Source organism: Callithrix jacchus, chromosome 12, assembly GCF_049354715.1.
Source record: "Callithrix jacchus isolate 240 chromosome 12, calJac240_pri, whole genome shotgun sequence".
NCBI lineage: Eukaryota > Metazoa > Chordata > Mammalia > Primates > Cebidae > Callithrix > Callithrix jacchus.
The window spans coordinates 49,465,138-49,481,650 of NC_133513.1; the positions used below are offsets into that span (position 1 = coordinate 49,465,138).

Consider the following 16,513-nt stretch of genomic DNA (forward strand, 5'->3'; position numbering starts at 1 on the left):
GGCATGAGAAATACAATCTCACTTATTAATTTATTGATTGATTTATTATACTTTAAGTTCTACGGTACATGTGCAGATTGTGCAGGTTTGTTACATAGGTATACATGTGCCATGGTAGTGGTTTGCTGCATACACCACCTGTCATCTACATTAGGCATTTCTCTTAATGCTGTCCCTCCCCAATACCCCTCCCCACTGCTATTCCTACCCTAGCCCTCAACTCCCCAGGCCCCATGCACTTATAGTATGCTTCCTTAAAAACAGTGATATTTAAGTGCAATCACATATTTACCCCTTTAACAAAAGTTGTAACAAGAAAAAGAATGAGGTAGAAAGTTCATAACTTCATCTTTTTTTTTTTTTTAGGAGTTTAGGACACAGGTGGGTACAGAAGGAAAATCTTATGAAGACACAGGGAGAAGAAGTCATCTGTGAACCAAGGAAAGGGCTCTGGAAGAAGCCAATTCAGCTGATACTTTGTTTTGTTTTTTTTTCTTGCTTTTGATAAAATCTAATATATCTTTTTTTTTTTTTTGGGATTGGAGGTTTCAGTGGGACGAGAGAATCACAAGGAATCAGGTGTTCAGAGCAATGTATTGAGTAGAGGAGGTGAGGAACTAGGATGTTGAAAAGTAAAAAAAGGAGAGAAGGATAGGAAGAAAGAGGAAGAAAAAGAGGGAGAGAGAAAAGGAATATTTCTTCGTTCTAAAAATGGGTATTAATAATGGCCAATCAATATTTTGTGTATTTAAAATGGAGAACTCTATAAATATTTATTGAGTTTACTTGTTCTGGATCTGAGTTCAAGTCCTGGATATCCTTATTAATTTTCTGTCTCGTTGAGTCTAAATCTCGTTATGGGTCTTATGTATCTGGGTGTTAAGATCTCTTATTGTTGCATTGATCCTTTTACCACTGTATCTTTGTTGCTTTGAAATCTATTTTATCAAATGTGAGAATTGCAACTCCTGCTTTTTGTTTATTTATTTATTTTTGTTCTCCATTTGGTTGGTAAATTTTTCTCCAACTCTTTGTTTTGAGTCTTTGTGTATCTTTGGATATACTGTTAGGTTTTGGCTCTATCTTTTGATTGGGGAATTTAGTCGATTTAAATTTAGGGTTACTGCCATTTGATGTTAACTGGCTATTTTATCCATTCGTTGATGTAAATTCTTCTTTATGTTGATGCTCTTTACTTTTTGGTATATTTTTAGAAAGGCTCATACTGCTTGTTCCTTTCTATGTATAATGTTTCTTTCAGAAGTTCTTGTAAAGCAGGCCTGGTGGTAATAAAATCTCTGAGTACTTGCTTGTTCATAAAAGATTTTATTTTTCCTTCAGTTGTGAAGCTTAGTTTGGCAGGATATGAGATTCTAGGCTGAAAGTTCTGTTCTTTAAGTATGTTGAATATTGGTTCCCACTCTCTTCTGGCTTGTAGGGTTTCTGCTGAGAGATCTGCTGTAAGTCTAACAGGCTTCCCTTTATGGGTAACCTGGCCTTTCTCTCTGGCTGCCCTTAGTATTTTCTCCTTCATTTCAATCCTGGTGAATCTAACGATTATGTGCCTTGGGGTTGCTCTTCCTGAGGAATATCTTTGTGGTGTTCTCTGTATTACCTGGGGTTGAATAGTGTCCTGCTTTGCTAGGGAAAATTTTTCTGGATAGTATCCTGAAAAGTATTTTCCAGCTTGGATTCATTCTCTCCATCACATTCAGGTACACCAATCAAACGCAGATTGGGTCTTTTCACATAGTCCCATATTTCTTGGAGACTTTGCTCATTCCTTTTCATCCTTTTTTCTCTATTCTTGTCTTGTCCTTTTATTTCATTAAGTTGGTCTTCAACCTCTGTTATCCTTTCTTCTGCTTGATCCATTCTGCTATTTAAACTTGTGTATATTTCACTAAGTTCTCGTGTTGTATTTTTCAACTCCGTTAGTTCATTTATATTCCTCTCTATATTGTAAAGAAACTAACCCAATGTAAAGAAACTAAGAACTTTGAAAAAAGGTTTGACGAAATGCTGAAAAGAAAGTTCATAACTTCATCTAACAGACAGAGTCTGATTTCAAATTTTATTGAGGCACATTTGGGTGAGTGATATCATATTTTTTAATTGCACAGAAGCATTTCTTGAAATTTTTCTATTCAACAGTAAATGCTGAACAAAGTTTTGTCCAACCATAGCCATTAAAGTAATTATGTGAAGGCCTTAGTTTTCATTTCATTTTACCCATTTCAGTTACAAAATAAATTGCTCTATAATTTCTTTAAATATAAATCTTTCTAAAACACATTAAGCAGCTTCCTCTTTCTTCATCCTCTAATAATTCAATACTTTACCAATTTGCCTCTGACACCTTTGCAACATTCCAAGAATTTGGACCATATATCCACCTCTCTTATGGAAATTCAGCTGCTTCTAATGAGGTTCCTATCTTTCCATCCCATTTTCCCACCTTTCCTGACACCTTCCCAACATTACCACTATATCCTAAGATGACACATCTTTTATATAGACTCAGTCTTTCTGCTTTTCTACATTAGAAGCAATAACAAAAGTGGTAGGCTCCCACTTGGTTAAACAAATCTTGCAGCAAAACAAAGATATTCTTAGGAAATGTTCTGGGTTTTTTGTTGGGTCACACCTTCCAGCTTTTAATTCTCTTTTTAAAAAATGATTTGGCTGAAGTTTTGTTTACATACCATGAAAGTTCCCTATTATAAGTGTACAATTTAATGACATTTAGTAAATTTATAAAATGATGCAGCCATAATCACTACACAGTTTTAGAACATCCACCACTCCCTTTAAGTTCTCTTATGCCTTCCTGCAGTTAAGACCTTCTTTCCCTGCCATCCTACCCCAGCCCCAGACCACCACCAATTTGCATTTTCTGGGGATTTTTATGTAAGTGGAATAATGCTATATACATTCTTTGTATCTGGCTTTTCTCCACTTAGCAAAATGGGGTTTTTTACTTGATCAAAATTATGTAAAACGTGAATTCTTTTTTTTCTTTCTCCTTTTTTAAAAAAAATTATTTTTTCATAGGTTATGGGGATATACAGGTGGTGTTTGGTTACATGAGTAAATTCTTTAGTGGTGACTTGTGAAATTTTGATGCATTCATCACCCAAGCAGTATACACTGTACCCTATTTGTAGTCTTCAACCCTCACCCTTCCCACCATTTTCCCTAGTCCCAAAAGTTCACTGTGTCATGCTTACGCCTTTGCATCCTCATAGCTTAGCTCCCACCTATCAGTGAGAATGTACGATGTGTGCTTTTCCATTCCTGAGTTACTTCACTTAAAATAACAGTCTCCAACCTCATCCAAGTTGCTGTGAATGCCATTAGTCCATTCCTTTTTATGGCTGAGTAGTATCCCATCATATACACACACACACACACACACACACACACACATCTATAAATATATCTCACAGTTTCTTTATCCACTCATTTACTGATGGGCACTTAAGTTGGTTCCACAATTTTACAGTTGCAAATTGTGCTGCTATAAACGTGTGTGCAAATATCTTTTCTGTGTAATGACTTCTTTTCCTCTGGGTAGATACCCAGTAGTGGAATTGCTGAATCAAAAGATAGTTCTACTTATAGCTCTTTAAGGAATCTTCACAGTTTTCCACAGTGGCTGTACTAGTTTACATTCCCACCAGCAGTGTAGAAGTGTTCCCTGATCACTGCATCCACGCCAACATCTACTGTTTTTTGATTTTTTGATTATGGCCATTCTTGGAAAAGTAAAGCAGTATCTCATTGTGGTTTTGATTTGCATTTCCCTGATCATTAGTGATGAGCATTTTTTCATTTGTTTGTTGACCATTTGTATATCTTCTTTTGAGAATTGTCTATTCATGTCCTTAGCCCACTTTTTGATGGGATTGTTTGCTTTTTCTTAGTGACTTGAGTTCGTTGTAGATCCTGGTTATAGTCCTTTATCAGATGTATAGATTGTGAAGACTTTCTCCCACTCTGTAATTTGTCTGTTTACTCTGCTGACTGTTCCTTTTGCCATGCAAAAGCTTTAGTCTAATTAAGTCGCAGCTATTTATCTTTGTTTTTATTGCATTTACTTTTGGGCTCTTGGTCATGAAATCTTTGCCTAAGCCAAGGACTAGAAGGGTTTTTCCAGTGCTATCTTCTAGAATTTTTATACTTTCAGGTCTTAAATTTAAGTCCTTAAACCATCTTGAGTTCATTTTTGCATAAGGTGAGAGATGAGGATCCAGTTTCATTCTCCTACATATGGCTAGCCAATTATCCTAGCACCATTTGTTGAAAAGTGTGTCCTTTCCCCAGGAAAATGATTTTGAAGTGCATTGTTTATCACATGTACCAGTGGTTAGTTCCTTTTTTTAATTGCTGAATAATATGTCATTGTATGGATGTATCACATGTATTTACTGACAAATAAATCAGTTGTGGTACATTACGATTGTGTCTACTTTGGGGCTATTAACAATATTGTGATCACCATCTGTATGCAATGTTTATGTGGACATATGTTTTTATTTCTGTTAGAGATATACCTAGGAGTAGAATTGCTGGACCATATGGAAATTTTGTGTTTAACTTTTGATGAACTGCAAGGTTGTTCTCCTAACTGGCTACGACATTTTACACTCATACCCACAACATACAAGAGTTCAGTTTCTCCATATTCTCAACACTTGGTGTTGACTGTCTTTTTTTATTACAGCCTTTTTAGAGGGGTTGTAGGGACATCTCATTGTGATTTTAATTTACATTTTCTTAATGACTAATGATAGCATCTTTTCATATGCTTATTAACATTTGCATATCTTCTTCAGTGAAACATTAAATAGATTGTCTTAATTTTACTTTGTGATAACCTTTCTATATTCTGAATACATTTATCAGATATATGATTTACAGATATTTTCTTCAAGTATATGCTTGTCTTTTCTTTTTGATAAAAAAACAAAGAGTTTTGGTGCTTACCTTTTTGGTAAAGGTATCTTTTAAGGCACAAACTTTTAAAATTTGCATAAAGTTTAATTTACCAGGTTATTTTGTGACATATTAAGTGCTCTTTACCCAATCAGAGATCATTAAGAGTTTCTTCTATTTTTTTCTCTAAGTTTTAGTATTTTATCTCTTATATTTTAGTATAATTACTTTTTAGTTAATTGTGTGTATGATATGTAGTAAGGGTCTAAACACAATTTTTGGGCATGTAAATACCCACTTGTCTCAGCATTATTTGTTAAAATAATATCCTCTCCCTCTTAAATTGTCTTAGCAATATTATTAAAAATCAAAAGACCATAAATATAAGGATTTATTTCTGGATTCTCATTTCTAGAATCTAATCTCACAAACCAATCTGTTTCATCAATTTATTTGTCCATCCTTTAGTGAATACCACACTGTTTTGATTCCCTTGGCTTTAGAATATGTTCAGATCAGACACTGTCCACTTTTGTTCTTCTTTTTCAAAATTGTTTTTGGCTATTCTAGATATTTTCAATTTCCAAATAAACTTTATTATTAGCTTGTCAAATGCTATTTTAACAGCTTCCTGGTATTTTAACCATTAGACAACCTTCTACTTCCAGTTACCTTGAGATGTGATTTACCCTCTCCTCTAAATAATCAAAACAAATACATATAACAAGGAAAGTTGACATGTTAGACACCAGGCAATGAGGACAATAATCCCTGAGGTATGGAAGAAAAATGAGTCTTTTGTTTGCCTTAAATTATTGCCTTAAAAAACTTTCCAAGTCACAGCATGGATGGGGATACCCGGTAAGATCCCAGTGTACTCTCTTAGGTAAGGAGATGGGCTTGGGAGTCTGAGGAAGCCAAGGTGAAGTTACTAGACAAGTGCTTCACAGAGAGAAAATTCTGGAGAGCTGTAGAAGGTCCTTCTTTAGTATTAGGTGAATACTAATGAGCAGCTTTCAAAAATGGGGAAGTTAAACATATCTCAGATTGATATCTAAATTCATAAGCCCCATTTGTTATTTATAATGTACAAAAGTGACAATGAAAATATTAAGAATCCAAAACTATGTGTAAGCATAAAACTATAACTTTATTTTTATGATTTTATTAGATTTAGAAGATGGAATGAAAAGCGAAAGTTACGTTAATTTGGAAAACATTCCCCAAATCATCTAGACAACTAGAAATACAAATGAGGCAGAGACAGAAAAACGCTTGTCACACTTCCCACCAGGAAAATTTACTTCTCATTAACCTTTGATGAATACAGCTTTTCAAGGAATTCTTGTGAATGCATAACATGCAGTGAAATTAACAGTCAATGATATATTTAATAACTAAGTGTAAAGTGATTTCAATAGTCTGTGTTTACTCTTCCCATTTTTGGCTTCTGTAAAAGTAATTCATTTATGCGTGTTTGAAAATAAAATGGAAGCAATGTAAATCCAATTTCAGAGCATTAAATTTTGTCCTAACAGTACCTTATAAAGATACATTGCCATTATCAGTATGTCAAAAGTGTTTTCATGTATTAACTCATTAATCCTCCAGCTGTATCTGTAATCCTTAATATTTAATATCCTGACATTACTTAAAAAGTGTTTTATTTTAATTTGGGCAGCATAAAAATAGAAGTGCTGGCATGCATTACAGAAGTCTCATCCTTTACAGACACTTTGCCACCAGGGAAAATTTGATAAAATGAATTTTAATTCACTGATGGATTTCTATTATGCAATTTGAATAAGTTCAACCACAATGAAGAAAAAAATTAACTTGGACTCCTACCACACTTTGTATAACAAAATAATTTCCAATTAATCAAAATTTCACATCTGAAAGCTGAAATAGAAAATGGTTAGAATTAAATATAATTGAGTTTACTTATATTCTTGGGGAGGTCAGAGATTTCTAAGTATCATATTAAAACAATAATGGAAAATTTTGAGGTGTTTTAAGTAATTTAAATATATGAAAGTAAAAATTAACAAAATACCATAGATAAAATAAAAAGGTAAATGACAAACCAGGAAAATATATCTATGATATACATAAAGGTTAATGAGCTAAGTAATTTACTAAATAACTCAAAGTCAATTACAAACTTAAGCCCTAATAAATTTGCAAAAAAATATCTGGATTAAGGCCCTACAGTTTACAGAAAAGAAAAAATTGCCTGAAATCAGAAACTCTAAATGCCCCAGTTCTTTTATTGTTAACGTATATAACTCAAACCTCAAATCTGACAAGACTGAATGCCAGAATATGTATGGAAAAGCAGGCACTCTTAGAAACTACTTAAGAGTTTTAGCTAGGATAGAAATGCATGTGTTTAAAATAGTCTTGTGTTTATCATTACCTCTTACATTTTATTTTTTCTTTGTTTAATTCATTCTCCCTGAAGTATATCCTCAGGCATCCATTCAGCAAACTTCTGTTTTTGATATTATCAGCTTTTGCTTGAAAATACCTTCATTTCACCCTCAAACTTGAATGATCATTTGATTAAAGTTTTAGGTAAATAAATCTAAGTTTGAGGTTAATGTTTATCACTAGTTTGAGAACTCAAATATCTGGCTCCTTTCACTTTTTAAACATTTTGTTTTGAAAACCTACCAACACATGGCCTGAGTCCAGTTTAAGTTCCTAGTGTGAGAATTCCTGTAGCCTAGGTAAGGTAGCATACATTCAGCATAGTCTCAGGGTTCTGATCTCTTTATCCTACTGGGCATTGTCCTTGGATCCCCTAAATCACCATGACCACACCATTAACTGCCCCCAAACCATTACCAAAACAGCCAAATTTTGAGCATTTGTTTTTCCTTCTATGGTTTTTTCTCATAGATTTTGGCATTCTTATATTAGCTGGTGCAAAAGTAATTGCATTTTTTTTCTATTAAAACTAAGGCAAAAACTTCAATAACTTTTGCACCAACCTATTCTTCTCTTTTCTCTCAGGGATATCAAATAATAATTTTTCCCAAGACCTAAGATGTTTAGAGTGAAAGTATCTTAAGGTTACCTTGTCTTACCATCTTGCTGGATCCAGACTCACAGCTTCCTTCCATCTTTTTTCCTCTAAAATTTATGTCAGTGCATATTAGTTCTGAAGTAACCTAACACTGGATTCTTTTGTTGTTTTACTCTAATCTGAGAATCTCTGTCTTTTTACTGCTGTGATGTGTTGATGTTTATGTCAATCGCTACACATAGCATTTATTTCTACTATCTTATGTTGTACATTCTATTTACTATGTATTTTCTTTGCTGCCTCTATTTATTTTTTATTTTTTCTCTACTGACTTCTACTGGATAGGTCAACTTTTCTATCCTGTGGCTCTGTCTTCCAGAACATTAGCTTCTCTGCAGCTTTAGGGTAATTAGCCTGAGTCCAATTTAAGTTCCCAGTTGGAGAATTCCTATAGCCTAGGTAAGGCAGAATAAATTAAGCACAGACTCAGGGTTTTGTTTATTCATGGAATGTTTTTTTAATCTTTCCAGTAGAGAAAGAGCTTCCTTGTTTCTCAAGGGACTATTTTGCAGACGTTTTTTCTCTCCTTCCCCTGAAAATTCATCCTCCAGATGATGTTCTGTCTTTGTGCTGGGATCTTAGTCTCAGCTCTCTATCGATCGAAGGCCTACTGCTCCGTTCCTATAGGGAAAGGAAAGCCTGATTCTTCTGGATCTAAACTGGGGTTTGATAATAATCCAAAAGGCCAACAAAGCCTCATTTAAATGGTTTGGTGCTCTGATTTTCAGTTCCTTCTTTGTTTCTGGAAAATGGAACTTCCCTTTTTTCATGTGAGATTAGCTATTAAATTTAAATCTGCCATTTCTTCAGTTTGTAATTGAAATGATTCTCGGTTTGCTTTCCCAGTATGTTGCCACAACAAGGAAATCATTGTATGAAAATTTAAAACTTTCTATCTAAAGATAACTCAGTATTTATAAAATTAATATAAAATGCTAACAACAATAATATACATAGATAATTTAAACCAAGTAGAAATATATTAATACTTCCACAGGAAAAAAGATGGCCCACATATAAAAGAACATATGCACAAAGGTTACTATGGCTAAGAATCAATTTGAAATATATAGTTAAGTAAAATTCCAAAACACAAATTAAAATAGACTTTTGATTTTTTAACTTATATTGACAAAAGTTAATACACTTGATAATTATGGTGGATATTTTCTGAGATGGGCACTCATACGCTGCCAGAATGTTTTGAGAGCTTAAAAAATATATCACTTTGAGAGGATATTACCAATAAGCCCACAGAAATACAAATAACCATCAGAAAATATTAAGAACAACACTATGCACACAAACTAGAAAATCTATTAATAGAAGACATGGAGAGATTCCAGAACACATGCACCCTCCCAACACTGAACCAAAAATAATCCCTGAACAGATCAGAAATGAGCTCTGAAACTGAATGAGTAATAAATAGCCTACCAGCCAAAAAAGCTCAGGACAAGACAGATTCACAGCCAAATTCTACCAGATAGACAAAGAAGAGCTGGTACCATTCCCAGTGAAGCTACACAAAACAATGAGGAGACCAGCATCATCCTGATACCAAAACCTGGCAGAGACACAACAAAAAAAGGAAACTTTAGGTCAATCTTCTTGATGAGGATCAATGTAAAAATCCTCGACAAAATGCTGACAAACTGAATCCAGCAGCATATCGAAAAGCTTATCCACCATGATCAAGTAGGCTTTATCCCTGGGAGGCAAAGTTGCTTTGACACACTCAAATCAATAAATATGATTCATCACATAAACAGAACTAAAAACAAAATCCATTTGATTGTCTCAGGAGATGCAGAGAAGGCTTTCAATAAAATTCAACACCCCTTCATATAAAAAACTCTCAATACACTAGGTGTTGAAGGAACATGCCTCAAAATAATAAGAACTATCTATTATTACAGACCCATCGCCAACATCATACCGAATGGGCAAAATCTGGAATATTCCCCATGGAAACTAGCACAAGACAAGGAAGAATACCCTCTCTCACAACACCTATTCAACATAGTATTGGAAGTCCTGGCCAGAGGAATTAAGAAAGAGAAAGAAGTAAAGCGCATCCAAATAGGAAGAGCTGAAATCAAACTATTCCTATTTGCTGATGACATGATTCAACATCTAGAAGCCCAGGTCCAGATGGGTTCACAGCCGAATTCTACCAGGTGTACAAAGAGGAGATGATACCACTCCTTCTGAAACTATTCCAAATAATCCAAAAAGAGGGAATCCTTCCCAAATGATTTTATGAGACCAACATCATCCTGATACCAAAACCCGGCAGAGACTCAACAAGAAAATAAAACTTCAGGCCAATATCCATGATGAACATAGATGCAAAAAGCTTCAATAAAATACTGGCAAACCAATTGCAATAGCACATCAAAAAGATTATCCATCACAATCAAGTAGGCTTCATCTTGGGGATGTAAGGCTGCTTCAACATACACAAGTCTATAAATATCAGCAACCACATAAACAGAACAAAAGACAAAAACCACATGATTATCTCAATAGATGCATAGAAAGCCTTTGACAAAATTCAAGAGCCTTTATGCTAAAAAACTCTCAATAAACTAGGTATTAATAGAACACATCACAAAATAATAAAAGCTATCTAGGACAAACCCACAGTCAGTGTCATACTGAATGGAAAAAAGCTGGAAGCATTTCCCTTGAAATCTGGCACTAGACAAGGATGCCCTCTCTCACCACTCCTATTCAACATAGTATTGGAATTTCTAGCCAGAGCGATCAGGCAAGAAAAAGAAATAGGGGGTATTCAAATAGGAAAGGAGGAAGTCAAACTGTCTCTATTTTAGACCACATGATTTTGTATTTAGAAGACTCCATCATCTCAGCCCAAAATCTCCTTAAACTGATAAGCAACTTCAGCAAAGTCTCAGGATACAAAACCAATGTGCAGAAATAATAAGCATTCCTATACACCAATAACAGACTTAAAGAGATCCAAATCAAGAATGAACTGCATTCATAAATGCTACAAAGAGAATAAAATACCTAGGAATACAACTAACAAAGGATGTAAAGGACCTCTTCAAAGAAAACTACACACTACTGCTCAAGGAAATAAGAGAGGGCTCAAACAGATGAAAAAACATTTCATGCTCATGGTTAGGAAGAATCAATATCATGAAAATGGCAATACTGCCCAAAGTAATTTATAGAGACAATGCTATCCCCATCAAGCTACCATTGACTCTCTTCACAGAACTGGAAAAAACTATCCTAAACTTCATATGGAACCAAAAGAGAGCCTGCATAGCCAAAACAATCCTAAGCAAAAAGAACAAAGCTGGTGGCATCAGGTTACCTGACTTCAAACTATACTACAAGGCCACAGTAATCAAAACAGCATGGTACTGGTACCAAAACAGAGATATAGACCAATGGAACAGAACGGAGGCCTTAGAGGCAACACCACACATCTACAACCATCTGATCTTTGACAAACCTCACAAAAATAAGCAATGGGGTAAGGATACCCTGTTTAATAAATGGTGTTGGGAAAACTGGCTAGCCATGTTAAGAAAACAGAAACTGGACCCCTTCCTGAGACTTTATGCTAAAATTAACTCCAGATGGATTAAGAACTTGAACATAAGGCCTAACAGCATAAAAACCCTAGAAGAAAACCTAGGCAAAACCATTCAGGACATAGGCATAGGCAAGGACTTCATGACTAAAACACCAAAAGCACTGGCAACAAAAGCCAAAATAGACAAATGGGATCTAATTAAACTCCAGAGCTTCTGTACAGCAAAAGAAATAATCATTAGAGTTAACCACCAAACAACAGAGGGGAAAAAATTTTGCAACCTACTCATCTGACAAAGGGCTAATATCCAGAATCTACAAAGAACTAAAACAGATTTACAAGAAAAACAAACAAACCCATCCAAAAGTGGGCAAAGGACATGAAGAGACACTTTTCAAAAAAAGACATATATGAGGCCAACAAACATATGAAAAAATGCTCATCATCACTAGTCATTACAGAAATGCAAATCAAAAGCACATTACGATAGCATCTCATGCCAGTTAGAATGAAAAACATTAAAATATCTAGAGACAACAGATGCTGGAGAGGATGTGGAGAAATAAGAACACTTTTACACTGTTGGTGGGAGTGTAAATTAGTTCAACTATTGTGGAAGACAGTGTGGCGATTCCTCAAGGACCTAGAAATAGAAATTCCATTTGACCCAGCAATCCCATTACTGGGTATATATATCCAAAGGATTATAAATAGTTCTATTATAAAGACACATGCACACGTATGTTCATTGTGGCACTTTACAATAGCAAAGACCTGGAACCAACCCAAATGCCCATAGATGATAGACTGGACAAGGAAAATGTGGCATATATACACCATGGAATACTATGCAGCCATAAAAAACGATGACTTTATGTCCTTTGTAAGGCCATGGATGAATCTGGAAACCAACATTCTCAGCAAACTGACACAAGAACAGAAAATCAAACACCACATGTTCTCACTCATAGGTGGGTGTAAAACAATGAGAACACGTGGACACAGGGAGGGGAGCATCACACACTGGGGTCTGTTGTGGGGGACTAGGCAAGGGACAGCAGGGGTGGGGACGTTGGAGAGGGATAACATGGGGAGAAATGCCAGAAATAGGTGATGGGGGATGAAGGCAGCAAACACTTTGCCATAGAACACTTTGTCCAGAACCTAAAGTACAATAAATAAATAAATATATATTTATTTATTTATGTACATATGTATAGATATATATTTATGTACATATGTATGTGTGTATGTATGTATATATATATATATATATATATATATATATATATATAGAAAGCCCCATAGTCTCAGCCCAAAACCTCCTTAAGCTGATAAACAACTTCTGTGAAGTCTCAGGATACAAAATCAATGTGCAAAAATCACTAGCATTCTTATACTCCAACAATAATCAAGTCGAGAGATAAATCAGGAATACAATTCCATTGACAATTGCCACAAAAAGAATAAAATGCCTAGCAACACAGCAAAACGGGAAGGTGAAGGATCTCTACAAGGAGAACTATAAAGCACTGCTCAAAGAAATCAGAGATGACACAAACAAATGGAAAAATCATTCCATGCTCATGGATAGGAAGAATATTGCTAAAATGGCTATACTGCCCAAAACAATTTATATATCCAATGCTATTTCTATCCATCTGCCAATGACATTCTTCACAGAACTAAAAAAAAAAAAACAAAAACTATTTTTAAATTCATATGGAACCAAAAAAGAACCCAGATAGCCAAGGCAATTCTAAGCAAAAAGAACAAACCTGGAAGCATCATGCTACCTGACTTCAAACTATACCACAGGGCTACAGTAACTAAAACAGCACAGTCCTGGTACAAAAACAGACACATACACAAATGGAACATAATAGAAAGCCCAGAAATAAGGCCATCTGATGAAATAAGGCCCTATAAATAAGGCCACCTACAATCATCTGATCTTTGACAAAGCTAACAAAATAAGCAATGGAAAAAAGACTCCTTATTCAATAAATGATGCTGGGATAATTGGCCAGCATCCTTCTTTACACCTTATACAAAAATCAACTCTAGATGGGATAAAGACTTAAATGTAGAACCCAAAACCTTAAGTACCCTGGAAGACAAACTAGGTTTTACCCTAGACCTAGGAATAAGCAAATATTTCATGATAAAGATACCAAAAGCAATCACAACAAAAGCAAAAATTGACAAGTGAAATTAAGCTTAAGAGCTTCTGCATAACAAAATAAATTATCAAGAGAGTAAACAGACAATCTATAAAATGGGAGAAAAATTTTTTTGCAAACTATGCACCTGAGAAAGGTCTAATATTTAGCATGTGTAAATAACTTAAACAAATTTACATGAAAAAATAAATAACAGTATTAAAAAGTGAGAAAAGGAGGCAGGTGGATCACGAGGTCAAGAGATCGAGACCATCCTGGTCAACATGGTGAAACCCCGTCTCTACTAAAAATACAAAAAATTAGTTGGGCACGGTGGCGCGTGCCTGTAGTCCCAGCTACTCAGGAGGCTGAGGCAGGAGAATTGCCTGAACCCAGGAGGCGGAGGTTGCGGTGAGCCGAGATCGCGCCATTGCACTCCAGCCTGGGTAACAAGAGCGGAACTTCGTCTCAAAAAAAAAAAAAGTGAGAAAAGGACATGGACAGACATCTTTCAAAACAAGACATACATGTGGCCAACAAGCATATGAAAAAAAAATTCAACATCCCTGATCATTAGAGAAATGCAAATCAAAACCACGATGCAATGAGATACTATCTCACACAAGCCACATGGGTCACAGCAATCGACCCAGCAATCCCATTACTGGGTATATATCCAAAGAAATATAAATCATTCTATTATAAAGATACATGCCCATGCATATGTTCATGGCAGCACTATTCACAATAACAAAGACAGGGAATCAACCCAAATCCCCACCAATGGTAGATTGTATAAAGAAAATGTGGTGCATATATGCCATGGAATACTTTATGGCCATAAAAAAAACAAGATCATGTCCTTTGCAGGATCACAGATGGAGGTGGAGACCATTATCCTTTAGCAAACTAATGCAGGAACAGAAAACCAAATACCACATGTTCTCACCTGTAAGTGGCAGCTAAATGATGAGAACACATATGTACATAGAGGGGAACAAACCAGAAGGTGGAGGGTACAAGGAGGGAGAAGATCAGGAAAAATCACTAAGGGGTACTAGGCTTAATACGTGGGTGATAAATAATCTGTACAACGAACCCCCATGACACAAGCTTACCTATATAATCAACCTGCACATGTATTCCTAAACTAAATAAAAGTTAAAAAAAATTATCACTTTGAGCTAATAATTTTATTTGCAAAACTTTCCCCTAAAGATTTAACTAGCTACTGATACTCTCAAATTCTTTATAGTCACTATATAGCCAACACTTTGAAACTAAATGAATATTAAAAAGTAGGAACCATGCTCTTCTTACTTCTTTGCCCTTTCAATAAGGGAACCTGAGAGACACTTTCTATCCTCATTTCAAAGAACCTAACTGCATAAATAAGAGAAAGAATTTTACCTATCTAATAGTTAATTCAGTAAAATACATTCAACATTATACACATAGACTGATTATATTGTGTGCAATATTGCTCCTTTTTGTTTAATCTTAATATGAGCATATTAAAAACCTGGGGTTTAGACTGGGCCTTGAAAAAAATGGCAAAAAAGCAAATAGAAAAGGAGATTTTCATTTAGTTAATGAAGGTGATATATTTATTATTTCTCTTTTCTCTTTTGGATTTTTTAGTATTGCTCTAGGAATAGAAACAGCCAGAGAGGGAGCTCTACTGTTTAGCAATCAAGACTTGATCTCATTTTGAGTCACATTATTTGAGTATAAAAGTAATGATTTTCTTTTAAACATAGGCTTTTCAAAGATTTTCTCTATACTTAGTGTGATTTTATTACATCTAAGGACGATGTTTCTCCTCTGCCCCAAGTGAAACAAATTTTCCATTTTATGAAGTCAGCGGGGAGCCAGACTCAATTTATAAAAATTAACTTCACAGGGAACTTTTCCTAAGACTAACTATTGCCACACGAGGACGTTACACTCTGGTAATCAAAGGCTCACTTGCAGAAACAAATTAACCCTCTAGCATTAAGATACCAACAAAAAAACTGAGAAAAAGATGAACTGTACTTTCTCTGAAAGAAACAAGGACTCTCATCTGATTGAGCACCGTCTTTACATTCAGGATAGTATTCCTCAAAATCAGGGTGAAAGATTACTTTTTGGGTGTCCAGGAAGAACATATTATAATCTTTATTTGCATTTACTTCTCATCACATTCCCTCTATCTACCAAAAAACTATGGGAGAATTTTAAATAGTCATCTTTTAATGTAAATAGGAATCTTGATAATTAAACCACTGCAGTGGCAAATCATTTTACTATATTCGTGGGCTATAACCTTTCTGAAAGCTTTAAAGAAAATACTTTGTATTTTGCCTTGAAAATAAAAATGTAAGAAGAAAGCAAAATGCAGGGTCTTTTTTTAATTCTACAAAATAATTTTCCTATGTCATGAATCTATAACCAATTGCAGAGATTGTTAATTCTATGTTTCCTCACTTCTAAGGTACACATTGTTTTTAAATATTTAATATAATTAAAACTGAAGTGCTCGTTACAATATGGCATCTTAAGATTGTTGCAGGCAGGTGACAATTATGACATAGTTGCCATTTCTTTGGAATGAGCAACATCAGCTTACTAGGGGAGAGCTCCAGAGATAATCACGGGGCGTTCACTAGAGAAATGTTGCCCATGAATTTGATGACCCTGAGTTAGAAGGTAATTCAGGAAAGTCAGATGCTGGAGGAGACGCTTCAGAATAAGTTAACTCGGTTA

At 34.9% G+C, this 16,513-nt stretch overlaps 1 long non-coding RNA gene across 3 annotated transcripts in view; it reads right to left on the reverse strand.

Annotated features, from left to right (window-relative positions):
- LOC144578497 (uncharacterized) overlaps positions 1–16,513 on the reverse strand; it is a 176,701-nt gene that overhangs the window by 42,749 nt on the left and 117,439 nt on the right. The window lies entirely within an intron of this gene.